Here is a 13,646-nt window from a genome sequence, read left to right as displayed (position 1 = left end):
TGGTTTCATTCTTGTCTTGTCCAAAGCCAACAATGACTTTGCATACCAGGGACGATCTGTCGAGGTCTTTTGTCACGACCAGTGTTTTGTTTTCAGACGATTTTTCCACAAAAATGACAGAAAAACAGGAGGTTTTACGGTGGTGTTGAGTACATGCAAAAATGTTAATATGTAACAATAACTTGAGTTGTGGACAAAGGATTCTCATGCACAAAGCCCCTTCCCTGCGATTCAGAGCGGTCCTAAGACTTCAGAGTAACATGACGGCACAAAGAATGTTGCTGTAAACTAGATGATATAGCGCTAGCCAAGCAAGGAGTGAAGTTGGGTTGCCTTTGCCAGTGAAAACCATTCTCTTGGAAAAGGTTGCTTTGTCAGAAGTGGGATTTGAACCCACGCCTCCAGGGGAGACTGCGACCTGAACGCAGCGCCTTAGACCGCTCGGCCATCCTGACTGCAAAAAAAAGACTTGCACTTATTGTCGGCGGGCCCAGGGATCATTGGAGTGAATATGTGGGTCTACGTGGTGTTCATGGGTCTTGGCTGTTGTTTAAGTTGTTTAATAACCACAATAATGTCACGTGTACATAAAATCATTTGAAAAATTAAACAGGGGGAAAAAGAGAGCAAAGTGAGGAAAGGTGTGACAGATGATGTCCCACAGCAGTCTAAGCCTATAGCAGCTTGGGCAACATGAGATGTTTCAGGATTACCTGAGCCATCCCTAACTATAAGCTTTATCAAAAAGCATTTGGAAGCAAGAACTCTTCAGATGTAAAATGGCCGCAATAATCTTTAAACTAGACGATACAGTGCCAGTTTAGCAATACAACGTAGCATAGTCAAGCAAGGAGTGAACTTGGGTTGCCTTGCCAGTAAAAATCATTCTGTTGGAGAAGTTTGCAATGTCAGAAGTGGAATTTGAACCCCGCCTCCAAGGGAAACTGCGGTCTTAACGCAGCACTTTAAAGGCCAAGCGTCGTTGCCGTGATGGCTCGAGCGAGCGTTGTTGATGACTTCACGCGGTCGTCCCGACCATATATTGTGGCTGGAGTCAATGCGACAGTCGTTGCAGTCTTTTCAGTCACAGAGGTGTCGCTGCTACGGGAAGGTTACCGCTAATAACTCCACAACGAGTAAAATGGAGAAGAAAACAATGCCCCCGTCAAGAGCAGGAAGAGTAGCACTGTCATCAATGATCAGCATTCTCACCTCTGCTTACATAATAGCTGATGAGCCTAAAGAATTTGGAATTTCAAGAGGCATGATGATGCCCATCTCACCTCCAAATTCCTAAGCATTCTCACCTCTACTTATATAATAGCTGATCAGCCTCCAGAAGTTGAAATTTCAATAGGCATGATGATGCCCATCTCACCTCCAAATTCCTGAGCATTCTCACCTATTACTTACATAATAGCTGAGACTGCAGAAGTTGAAATTTCAATAGGTGTCTTATCACCATTATAGTCTGATGTAATACTTAGAATACTGTTTTGATATTCTCACCCATCTTAGGCCTAAATGTGAATAGCCCCCCTTCAAATAGCCTGATATGAATCCAGCAGCAATACAACGTAGCATAGCCAAGCAAGGAGTGAACTTGGGTTGCCTTGCCAGTAAAAATAATTCTGGTAGAGAAGTTTGCAATGTCAGAAGTGGAATTTGAACCCCGCCTCCAAGGGAAACTGCGGTCTTAACGCAGCACTTTAAAGGCCAAGCGTCGTTGCCGTGATGGCTCGAGCGAGCGTTGTTGATGACTTCAGGCTGTCGTTCCGACCATATATTGTGGCTGGAGTCGATGCGCCAGTCGTTGCAGTCTTTTCAGTCACAGAGGTGTCGCTGCTACGGGAAGGTTACCGCTAACGACTCCACAACGAGGAAAATGGAGAAGAAAACAAGAGCAGGAAGAGTAGCACTGTTATCAATGATCAGCATTCTCACCTCTGCTTACATAATAGCTGATGAGCCTCCAGAATTTGAAATTTCAAGAGGCATGATGATGCCCATCTCACCTCCAAATTCCTAAGCATTCTCACCCATTACTTACATAATAGTTGATCAGCCTCCAGAAGTTGAAATTTCAATAGGCATGATGATGCCCATCTCACCTCCAAATTGCTGAGCATTCTCACCCATTACTTACATAATAGCTGAGACTGCAGAAGTTGAAATTTCAATAGGTGTGTTATCACCATTATAGTCTGATGTGGTACTTAGAATACTGTTTTGATATTCTCACCCATCTTAGGCCTAAATGTGAATAGCCCCCCTTCAAATAGCCTGATATGAATCCAGTTTGCTTCGGTCAAAAGCCCTGTCCTGTTGTCCTATGATACGGTACCGGGGGTTTGAAAAATCTGCATAAGGGTCCAAAGTAGAATCTATTTACAACTTATCAACACTGCAAAGGGAAAAAAAAAAGTCTAGCTTCTTCTGGAGCAAACATTCTACTTTTTATTGTTTTGATGATGCGGAGTGTCCTACATCTACCACAAGGCAGAATTTCTGGGTGTTGCCACCAAGATTCAAGATTCAAGCGTTTATTGTCATATATACAGTGCATGTTAGAAACACATTCCTGTACAATGAGATTCTTGTTGAGCCCTTTTCACCACTTGCATGCTGCAGATCATGCCTATTTTCTTCTCAATTGCTTTGCGTGATTCAAAACATTCCTTTAAAAGGCACCTAAAATGGGACACAAAACTCTTATTTCGCTCATTGGCTACGGTAGTCTTTTCAAATGACGACTGTATCTGTCCCATCAAAATTCCTCGTTAGTATAATGGTCAGTATCTCCGCCTGTCACGCGGAAGATCTGGGTTCGATTCCCCGACGGGGAGAGCTAGGACTTTTATCACATGCCTCCCACCAAGTATAATCTAATTCACCCACCATCAGCCAAGTTCCCTCTTGCAAACAGTCACCTCCCTTACAAATCACTCAAGACCAGCAGCTCCTACACCAGCCTTCAATACATGCTGTCATCTCATATTCAACTATCTTACACTTGTTTGCTTTTATCAAAGCACTTTGGAAGGCATTTCACTTGGCACCAAATGTATTGCCACCACGAGAAGCCTGGCCTGCAGGGACCTCTATCTTCCCCCTAACCTCTCCTTCATAAGACTCTTCCATAAAGCTCACTTCCAAGTACCTTGTCCAACAACAGAAGACCTGTTGTTTCATTCTTGTCTTGTCCAAAGCCAACAAGGACATCCCCCTAACCTCTCCTTCATACCACTCTTCCATAAAGCTCACTTCCAAGTACTTTGTCCAACAACAGAAATCCTGTGGTTTCATTCTTGTCTTGTCCAAAGCCAACAAGGACTTTGCATACCAGGGACGATCTGTCGAGGTCTTTTGTCACGACCATTGTTTTGTTTTCAGACGATTTTTCCACAAAAATGACAGAAAAACAGGAGGTTTTACGGTGGTGTTGAGTACATGCCAAAATGTTAATATGTAACAATAACTTGAGTTGTGGACAAAGGATTCTCATGCACAAAGCCCCTTCCCTGCGATTCAGAGCGGTCCTAAGACATCAGAGTAACATGACGGCACAAAGAATGTTGCTGTAAACTAGATGATATAGCGCTAGCCAAGCAAGGAGTGAAGTTGGGTTGCCTTTGCCAGTGAAAACCATTCTCTTGGAGAAGGTTGCTTTATCAGAAGTGGGATTTGAACCCACGCCTCCAGGGGAGACTGCGACCTGAACGCAGCGCCTTAGACCGCTCGGCCATCCTGACTGCAAAAAAAAGACTTGCACTTATTGTCGGCGGGCCCAGGGATCATTGGAGTGAATATGTGGGTCTACGTGGTGTTCATGGGTCTTGGCTGTTGTTTAAGTTGTTTAATAACCACAATAATGTCAAGTGTACATAAAATCATTTGAAAAATTAAACAGGGGGAAAAAGAGAGCAAAGTGAGGAAAGGTGTGACAGATGATGTCCCACAGCAGTCTAAGCCTATAGCAGCTTGGGCAACATGAGATGTTTCAGGATTACCTGAGCCATCCCTAACTATAAGCTTTATCAAAAAGCATTTGGAAGCAAGAACTCTTCAGATGTAAAATGGCCGCAATAATCTTTAAACTAGACGATACAGTGCCAGTTTAGCAATACAACGTAGCATAGTCAAGCAAGGAGTGAACTTGGGTTGCCTTGCCAGTAAAAATCATTCTGTTGGAGAAGTTTGCAATGTCAGAAGTGGAATTTGAACCCCGCCTCCAAGGGAAACTGCGGTCTTAACGCAGCACTTTAAAGGCCAAGCGTCGTTGCCGTGATGGCTCGAGCGAGCGTTGTTGATGACTTCACGCTGTCGTTCCAACCATATATTGTGGCTGGAGTCGATGCGACAGTCGTTGCAGTCTTTTCAGTCACAGAGGTGTCGCTGCTACGGGAAGGTTACTGCTAACAACTCCACAACGAGGAAAATGGAGAAGAAAACAAGAGCAGGAAGAGTAGCACTGTCATCAATGATCAGCATTCTCACCTCTGCTTACATAATAGCTGATGAGCCTCCAGAATTTGAAATTTCAAGAGGCATGATGATGCCCATCTCACCTCCAAATTCCTAAGCATTCTCACCCATTACTTACATAATAGCTGATCAGCCTCCAGAAGTTGAAATTTCAATAGGCATGATGATGCCCATCTCACCTCCAAATTCCTGAGCATTCTCACCCATTACTTACATAATAGCTGAGACTGCAGAAGTTGAAATTTCAATAGGTGTGTTATCACCATTATAGTCTGATGTGGTACTTAGAATACTGTTTTGATATTCTCACCCATCTTAGGCCTAAATGTGAATAGCCCCCCTTCAAATAGCCTGATATGAATCCAGTTTGCTTCGGTCAAAAGCCCTGTCCTGTTGTCCTATGATACGGTACCGGGGGTTTGAAAAATCTGCATAAGGGTCCAAAGTAGAATCTATTTACAACTTATCAACACTGCAAAGGGAAAAAAAAAAGTCTAGCTTCTTCTGGAGCAAACATTCTACTTTTTATTGTTTTGATGATGCGGAGTGTCCTACATCTACCACAAGGCAGAATTTCTGGGTGTTGCCACCAAGATTCAAGATTCAAGCGTTTATTGTCATATATACAGTGCATGTTAGAAACACATTCCTGTACAATGAGATTCTTGTTGAGCCCTTTTCACCACTTGCATGCTGCAGATCATGCCTAGTTTCTTCTCAATTGCTTTGCGTGATTCAAAACATTCCTTTAAAAGGCACCTAAAATGGGACACAAAACTCTTATTTCGCTCATTGGCTACGGTAGTCTTTTCAAATGACGACTGTATCTGTCCCATCAAAATTCCTCGTTAGTATAATGGTCAGTATCTCCGCCTGTCACGCGGAACATCGGGGTTCGATTCCCCGACGGGGAGAGCTAGGACTTTTATCACATGCCTCCCACCAAGTATAATCTAATTCACCCACCATCAGCCAAGTTCCCTCTTGCAAACAGTCACCTCCCTTACAAATCACTCAAGACCAGCAGCTCTTACACCAGCCTTCAATACATGCTGTCATCTCATATTCAACTATCTTACACTTGTTTGCTTTTATCAAAGCACTTTGGAAGGCATTTCACTTGGCACCAAATGTATTGCCACCACGAGAAGCCTGGCCTGCAGGGACTATCTTCCCCCTAACCTCTCCTTCATACCACTCTTCCATAAAGCTCACTTCCAAGTACCTTGTCCAACAACAGAAAACCGGTTGTTTCATTCTTGTCTTGTCCAAAGCCAACAAGGACATCCCCCTAACCTCTCCTTCATACCACTCTTCCATAAAGCTCACTTCCAAGTACTTTGTCCAACAACAGAAATCCTGTGGTTTCATTCTTGTCTTGTCCAAAGCCAACAATGACTTTGCATACCAGGGACGATCTGTCGAGGTCTTTTGTCACGACCAGTGTTTTGTTTTCAGACGATTTTTCCACAAAAATGACAGAAAAACAGGAGGTTTTACGGTGGTGTTGAGTACATGCAAAAATGTTAATATGTAACAATAACTTGAGTTGTGGACAAAGGATTCTCATGCACCAAGCCCCTTCCCTGCGATTCAGAGCGGTCCTAAGACTTCAGAGTAACATGACGGCACAAAGAATGTTGCTGTAAACTAGATGATATAGCGCTAGCCACGCATGGAGTAAACGTGGTTTGCCTTGCCAGTGAAAACCATTCTCCAGGAGAAGTGTGAAATGTCAGAAGTGGGATTTGAACCCACACCTCCAGGGGAGACTGCGACCTGAACGCAGCTCCTTAGACCGCTCGGCCATCCTGACCGCAAAAAAAAGACTTGCACTTATTGTCGGCGGGCCCAGGGATCATTCGAGTGAATATGTGGGTCTACGTGGTGTTCATGTGTCTTGGCTGTTGTTTAAGTTGTTTAATAACCACAATAATGTCACGTGTACATAAAATCATTTGAAAAATTAAACAGGGGGAAAAAGAGAGCAAAGTGAGGAAAGGTGTGACAGATGAGGTCCCCCAGCAGTCTAAGCCTATAGCAGCTTGGGCAACATGGGATGTTTCAGGATTACCTGAGCCATCCCTAACTATAAGCTTTATCAAAAAGCATTTGGAAGCAAGAACTCTTCAGATGTAAAATGGCCGCAATAATCTTTAAACTAGACGATACAGTGCCAGTTTAGCAATACAACGTAGCATAGCCAAGCAAGGAGTGAACTTGGGTTGCCTTGCCAGTAAAAATAATTCTGGTAGAGAAGTTTGCAATGTCAGAAGTGGAATTTGAACCCCGCCTCCAAGGGAAATTGCGGTCTTAACGCAGCACTTTAAAGGCCAAGCGTCGTTGCCGTGATGGCTCGAGCGAGCGTTGTTGATGACTTCACGCTGTCGTTCCGACCATATATTGTGGCTGGAGTCAATGCGACAGTCGTTGCAGTCTTTTCAGTCACAGAGGTGTCGCTGCTACGGGAAGGTTACCGCTAATAACTCCACAACGAGTAAAATGGAGAAGAAAACAATGCCCCCGTCAAGAGCAGGAAGAGTAGCACTGTCATCAATGATCAGCATTCTCACCTCTGCTTACATAATAGCTGATGAGCCTAAAGAATTTGGAATTTCAAGAGGCATGATGATGCCCATCTCACCTCCAAATTCCTGAGCATTCTCACCCATTACTTACATAATAGCTGAGACTGCAGAAGTTGAAATTTCAATAGGTGTGTTATCACCATTATAGTCTGATGTGGTACTTAGAATACTGTTTTGATATTCTCACCCATCTTAGGCCTAAATGTGAATAGCCCCCCTTCAAATAGCCTGATATGAATCCAGTTTGCTTCGGTCAAAAGCCCTGTCCTGTTGTCCTATGATACGGTACCGGGGGTTTGAAAAATCTGCATAAGGGTCCAAAGTAGAATCTATTTACAACTTATCAACACTGCAAAGGGAAAAAAAAAAGTCTAGCTTCTTCTGGAGCAAACATTCTACTTTTTATTGTTTTGATGATGCGGAGTGTCCTACATCTACCACAAGGCAGAATTTCTGGGTGTTGCCACCAAGATTCAAGATTCAAGCGTTTATTGTCATATATACAGTGCATGTTAGAAACACATTCCTGTACAATGAGATTCTTGTTGAGCCCTTTTCACCACTTGCATGCTGCAGATCATGCCTAGTTTCTTCTCAATTGCTTTGCGTGATTCAAAACATTCCTTTAAAAGGCACCTAAAATGGGACACAAAACTCTTATTTCGCTCATTGGCTACGGTAGTCTTTTCAAATGACGACTGTATCTGTCCCATCAAAATTCCTCGTTAGTATAATGGTCAGTATCTCCGCCTGTCACGCGGAACATCGGGGTTCGATTCCCCGACGGGGAGAGCTAGGACTTTTATCACATGCCTCCCACCAAGTATAATCTAATTCACCCACCATCAGCCAAGTTCCCTCTTGCAAACAGTCACCTCCCTTACAAATCACTCAAGACCAGCAGCTCTTACACCAGCCTTCAATACATGCTGTCATCTCATATTCAACTATCTTACACTTGTTTGCTTTTATCAAAGCACTTTGGAAGGCATTTCACTTGGCACCAAATGTATTGCCACCACGAGAAGCCTGGCCTGCAGGGACTATCTTCCCCCTAACCTCTCCTTCATACCACTCTTCCATAAAGCTCACTTCCAAGTACCTTGTCCAACAACAGAAAACCGGTTGTTTCATTCTTGTCTTGTCCAAAGCCAACAAGGACATCCCCCTAACCTCTCCTTCATACCACTCTTCCATAAAGCTCACTTCCAAGTACTTTGTCCAACAACAGAAATCCTGTGGTTTCATTCTTGTCTTGTCCAAAGCCAACAATGACTTTGCATACCAGGGACGATCTGTCGAGGTCTTTTGTCACGACCAGTGTTTTGTTTTCAGACGATTTTTCCACAAAAATGACAGAAAAACAGGAGGTTTTACGGTGGTGTTGAGTACATGCAAAAATGTTAATATGTAACAATAACTTGAGTTGTGGACAAAGGATTCTCATGCACCAAGCCCCTTCCCTGCGATTCAGAGCGGTCCTAAGACTTCAGAGTAACATGACGGCACAAAGAATGTTGCTGTAAACTAGATGATATAGCGCTAGCCACGCATGGAGTAAACGTGGTTTGCCTTGCCAGTGAAAACCATTCTCCAGGAGAAGTGTGAAATGTCAGAAGTGGGATTTGAACCCACACCTCCAGGGGAGACTGCGACCTGAACGCAGCTCCTTAGACCGCTCGGCCATCCTGACCGCAAAAAAAAGACTTGCACTTATTGTCGGCGGGCCCAGGGATCATTCGAGTGAATATGTGGGTCTACGTGGTGTTCATGTGTCTTGGCTGTTGTTTAAGTTGTTTAATAACCACAATAATGTCACGTGTACATAAAATCATTTGAAAAATTAAACAGGGGGAAAAAGAGAGCAAAGTGAGGAAAGGTGTGACAGATGAGGTCCCCCAGCAGTCTAAGCCTATAGCAGCTTGGGCAACATGGGATGTTTCAGGATTACCTGAGCCATCCCTAACTATAAGCTTTATCAAAAAGCATTTGGAAGCAAGAACTCTTCAGATGTAAAATGGCCGCAATAATCTTTAAACTAGACGATACAGTGCCAGTTTAGCAATACAACGTAGCATAGCCAAGCAAGGAGTGAACTTGGGTTGCCTTGCCAGTAAAAATAATTCTGGTAGAGAAGTTTGCAATGTCAGAAGTGGAATTTGAACCCCGCCTCCAAGGGAAATTGCGGTCTTAACGCAGCACTTTAAAGGCCAAGCGTCGTTGCCGTGATGGCTCGAGCGAGCGTTGTTGATGACTTCACGCTGTCGTTCCGACCATATATTGTGGCTGGAGTCAATGCGACAGTCGTTGCAGTCTTTTCAGTCACAGAGGTGTCGCTGCTACGGGAAGGTTACCGCTAATAACTCCACAACGAGTAAAATGGAGAAGAAAACAATGCCCCCGTCAAGAGCAGGAAGAGTAGCACTGTCATCAATGATCAGCATTCTCACCTCTGCTTACATAATAGCTGATGAGCCTAAAGAATTTGGAATTTCAAGAGGCATGATGATGCCCATCTCACCTCCAAATTCCTAAGCATTCTCACCTCTACTTATATAATAGCTGATCAGCCTCCAGAAGTTGAAATTTCAATAGGCATGATGATGCCCATCTCACCTCCAAATTCCTGAGCATTCTCACCTATTACTTACATAATAGCTGAGACTGCAGAAGTTGAAATTTCAATAGGTGTCTTATCACCATTATAGTCTGATGTGGTACTTAGAATACTGTTTTGATATTCTCACCCATCTTAGGCCTAAATGTGAATAGCCCCCCTTCAAATAGCCTGATATGAATCCAGCAGCAATACAACGTAGCATAGCAAAGCAAGGAGTGAACTTGGGTTGCCTTGCCAGTAAAAATAATTCTGGTAGAGAAGTTTGCAATGTCAGAAGTGGAATTTGAACCCCGCCTCCAAGGGAAACTGCGGTCTTAACACAGCACTTTAAAGGCCAAGCGTCGTTGCCGTGATGGCTCGAGCGAGCGTTGTTGATGACTTCAGGCTGTCGTTCCGACCATATATTGTGGCTGGAGTCGATGCGCCAGTCGTTGCAGTCTTTTCAGTCACAGAGGTGTCGCTGCTACGGGAAGGTTACCGCTAACGACTCCACAACGAGGAAAATGGAGAAGAAAACAAGAGCAGGAAGAGTAGCACTGTTATCAATGATCAGCATTCTCACCTCTGCTTACATAATAGCTGATGAGCCTCCAGAATTTGAAATTTCAAGAGGCATGATGATGCCCATCTCACCTCCAAATTCCTAAGCATTCTCACCCATTACTTACATAATAGCTGATCAGCCTCCAGAAGTTGAAATTTCAATAGGCATGATGATGCCCATCTCACCTCCAAATTGCTGAGCATTCTCACCCATTACTTACATAATAGCTGAGACTGCAGAAGTTGAAATTTCAATAGGTGTGTTATCACCATTATAGTCTGATGTGGTACTTAGAATACTGTTTTGATATTCTCACCCATCTCAGGCCTAAATGTGAATAGCCCCCCTTCAAATAGCCTGATATGAATCCAGTTTGCTTCGGTCAAAAGCCCTGTCCTGTTGTCCTATGATACGGTACCGGGGGTTTGAAAAATCTGCATAAGGGTCCAAAGTAGAATCTATTTACAACTTATCAACACTGCAAAGGGAAAAAAAAAAGTCTAGCTTCTTCTGGAGCAAACATTCTACTTTTTATTGTTTTGATGATGCGGAGTGTCCTACATCTACCACAAGGCAGAATTTCTGGGTGTTGCCACCAAGATTCAAGATTCAAGCGTTTATTGTCATATATACAGTGCATGTTAGAAACACATTCCTGTACAATGAGATTCTTGTTGAGCCCTTTTCACCACTTGCATGCTGCAGATCATGCCTAGTTTCTTCTCAATTGCTTTGCGTGATTCAAAACATTCCTTTAAAAGGCACCTAAAATGGGACACAAAACTCTTATTTCGCTCATTGGCTACGGTAGTCTTTTCAAATGACGACTGTATCTGTCCCATCGAAATTCCTCGTTAGTATAATGGTCAGTATCTCCGCCTGTCACGCGGAAGATCGGGGTTCGATTCCCCGACGGGGAGAGCTAGGACTTTTATCACATGCCTCCCACCAAGTATAATCTAATTCACCCCCCATCAGCCAACTTCCCTCTTGCAAACAGTCACCTCCCTTACAAATCACTCAAGACCAGCAGCTCTTACACCAGCCTTCAATACATGCTGTCATCTCATATTCAACTATCTTACACTTGTTTGCTTTTATCAAAGCACTTTGGAAGGCATTTCACTTGGCACCACATGTATTGCCACCACGAGAAGCCTGGCCTGCAGGGACCTCTATCTTCCCCCTAACCTCTCCTTCATAAGACTCTTCCATAAATCTCACTTCCAAGTACCTTGTCCAACAACAGAAGACCTGTTGTTTCATTCTTGTCTTGTCCAAAGCCAACAAGGACTTCCCCCTAACCTCTCCTTCATACCACTCTTCCATAAAGCTCACTTCCAAGTACTTTGTCCAACAACAGAAATCCTGTGGTTTCATTCTTGTCTTGTCCAAAGCCAACAAGGACTTTGCATACCAGGGACGATCTGTCGAGGTCTTTTGTCACGACCAGTGTTTTGTTTTCAGACGATTTTTCCACAAAAATGACTGAAAAACAGGAGGTTTTACGGTGGTGTTTAGTACATGCCAAAATGTTAATATGTAACAATAACTTGAGTTGTGGACAAAGGATTCTCATGCACAAAGCCCCTTCCCTGCGATTCAGAGCGGTCATAAGACTTCAGAGTAACATGACGGCACAAAGAATGTTGCTGTAAACTAGATGATATAGCGCTAGCCAAGCAAGGAGTGAAGTTGGGTTGCCTTTGCCAGTGAAAACCATTCTCTTGGAGAAGGTTGCTTTGTCAGAAGTGGGATTTGAACCCACGCCTCCAGGGGAGACTGCGACCTGAACGCAGCGCCTTAGACCGCTCGGCCATCCTGACCGCAAAAAAAAGACTTGCACTTATTGTCGGCGGGCCCAGGGACCATTCGAGTGAATATGTGGGTCTACGTGGTGTTCATGTGTCTTGGCTGTTGTTTAAGTTGTTTAATAACCACAATAATGTCACGTGTACATAAAATCATTTGAAAAATTAAACAGGGGGAAAAAGAGAGCAAAGTGAGGAAAGGTGTGACAGATGAGGTCCCCCAGCAGTCTAAGCCTATAGCAGCTTGGGCAACATGGGATGTTTCAGGATTACCTGAGCCATCCCTAACTATAAGCTTTATCAAAAAGCATTTGGAAGCAAGAACTCTTCAGATGTAAAATGGCCGCAATAATCTTTAAACTAGACGATACAGTGCCAGTTTAGCAATACAACGTAGCATAGCCAAGCAAGGAGTGAACTTGGGTTGCCTTGCCAGTAAAAATAATTCTGGTAGAGAAGTTTGCAATGTCAGAAGTGGAATTTGAACCCCGCCTCCAAGGGAAATTGCGGTCTTAACGCAGCACTTTAAAGGCCAAGCGTCGTTGCCGTGATGGCTCGAGCGAGCGTTGATGATGACTTCACGCTGTCGTTCCGACCATATATTGTGGCTGGAGTCGATGCGCCAGTCGTTGCAGTCTTTTCAGTCACAGAGGTGTCACTGCTACGGGAAGGTTACCGCTAACGACTCCACAACGAGGAAAATGGAGAAGAAAACAAGAGCAGGAAGAGTAGCACTGTTATCAATGATCAGCATTCTCACCTCTGCTTACATAATAGCTGATGAGCCTCCAGAATTTGAAATTTCAAGAGGCATGATGATGCCCATCTCACCTCCAAATTCCTAAGCATTCTCACCCATTACTTACATAATAGCTGATCAGCCTCCAGAAGTTGAAATTTCAATAGGCATGATGATGCCCATCTCACCTCCAAATTGCTGAGCATTCTCACCCATTACTTACATAATAGCTGAGACTGCAGAAGTTGAAATTTCAATAGGTGTGTTATCACCATTATAGTCTGATGTGGTACTTAGAATACTGTTTTGATATTCTCACCCATCTTAGGCCTAAATGTGAATAGCCCCCCTTCAAATAGCCTGATATGAATCCAGTTTGCTTCGGTCAAAAGCCCTGTCCTGTTGTCCTATGATACGGTACCGGGGGTTTGAAAAATCTGCATAAGGGTCAAAAGTAGAATCTATTTAAAACTTATCAACACTGCAAAGGGAAAAAAAAAAAGTCTAGCTTCTTCTGGAGCAAACATTCTACTTTTTATGCTGCAGATCATGCCTAGTTTCTTCTCAATTGCTTTGCGTGATTCAAAACATTCCTTTAAAAGGCACCTCAAATGGGACACAAAACTCTTATTTCGCTCATTGGCTACGGTAGTCTTTTCAAATGACGACTGTATCTGTCCCATCGAAATTCCTCGTTAGTATAATGGTCAGTATCTCCGCCTGTCACGCGGAACATCGGGGTTCGATTCCCCGACGGGGAGAGCTAGGACTTTTATCACATGCCTCCCACCAAGTATAATCTAATTCACCCACCATCAGCCAACTTCCCTCTTGCAAACAGTCACCTCCCTTACAAATC

The 13,646-nt window shown here is 43.7% G+C and overlaps 4 non-coding genes across 4 annotated transcripts; 1 reads left to right on the top strand and 3 right to left on the bottom strand.

Moving 5' to 3' along the window:
* Positions 1-372: 372 nt before the first annotated feature.
* trnal-cag (transfer RNA leucine (anticodon CAG)) lies at positions 373-455 on the bottom strand. The gene has a single exon. It is a non-coding gene; the product is annotated as a tRNA-Leu (tRNA).
* Positions 456-3,669: 3,214 nt separating this feature from the next.
* trnal-cag (transfer RNA leucine (anticodon CAG)) lies at positions 3,670-3,752 on the bottom strand. The gene has a single exon. It is a non-coding gene; the product is annotated as a tRNA-Leu (tRNA).
* A 7,333-nt stretch (positions 3,753-11,085) lies between these two features.
* Positions 11,086-11,157, top strand: trnad-guc (transfer RNA aspartic acid (anticodon GUC)). The gene has a single exon. It is a non-coding gene; the product is annotated as a tRNA-Asp (tRNA).
* An 823-nt stretch (positions 11,158-11,980) lies between these two features.
* trnal-cag (transfer RNA leucine (anticodon CAG)) lies at positions 11,981-12,063 on the bottom strand. The gene has a single exon. It is a non-coding gene; the product is annotated as a tRNA-Leu (tRNA).
* Between the last annotated feature and the right edge of the window lie 1,583 nt (positions 12,064-13,646).

This window comes from Leuresthes tenuis, unplaced genomic scaffold, assembly GCF_036924035.1.
Source record: "Leuresthes tenuis unplaced genomic scaffold, fLeuTen1.0.hap1 SCAF_3, whole genome shotgun sequence".
Classification (NCBI taxonomy): Eukaryota; Metazoa; Chordata; class Actinopteri; order Atheriniformes; family Atherinopsidae; genus Leuresthes; species Leuresthes tenuis.
This window is presented reverse-complemented; position numbering and strand designations above follow the sequence as displayed.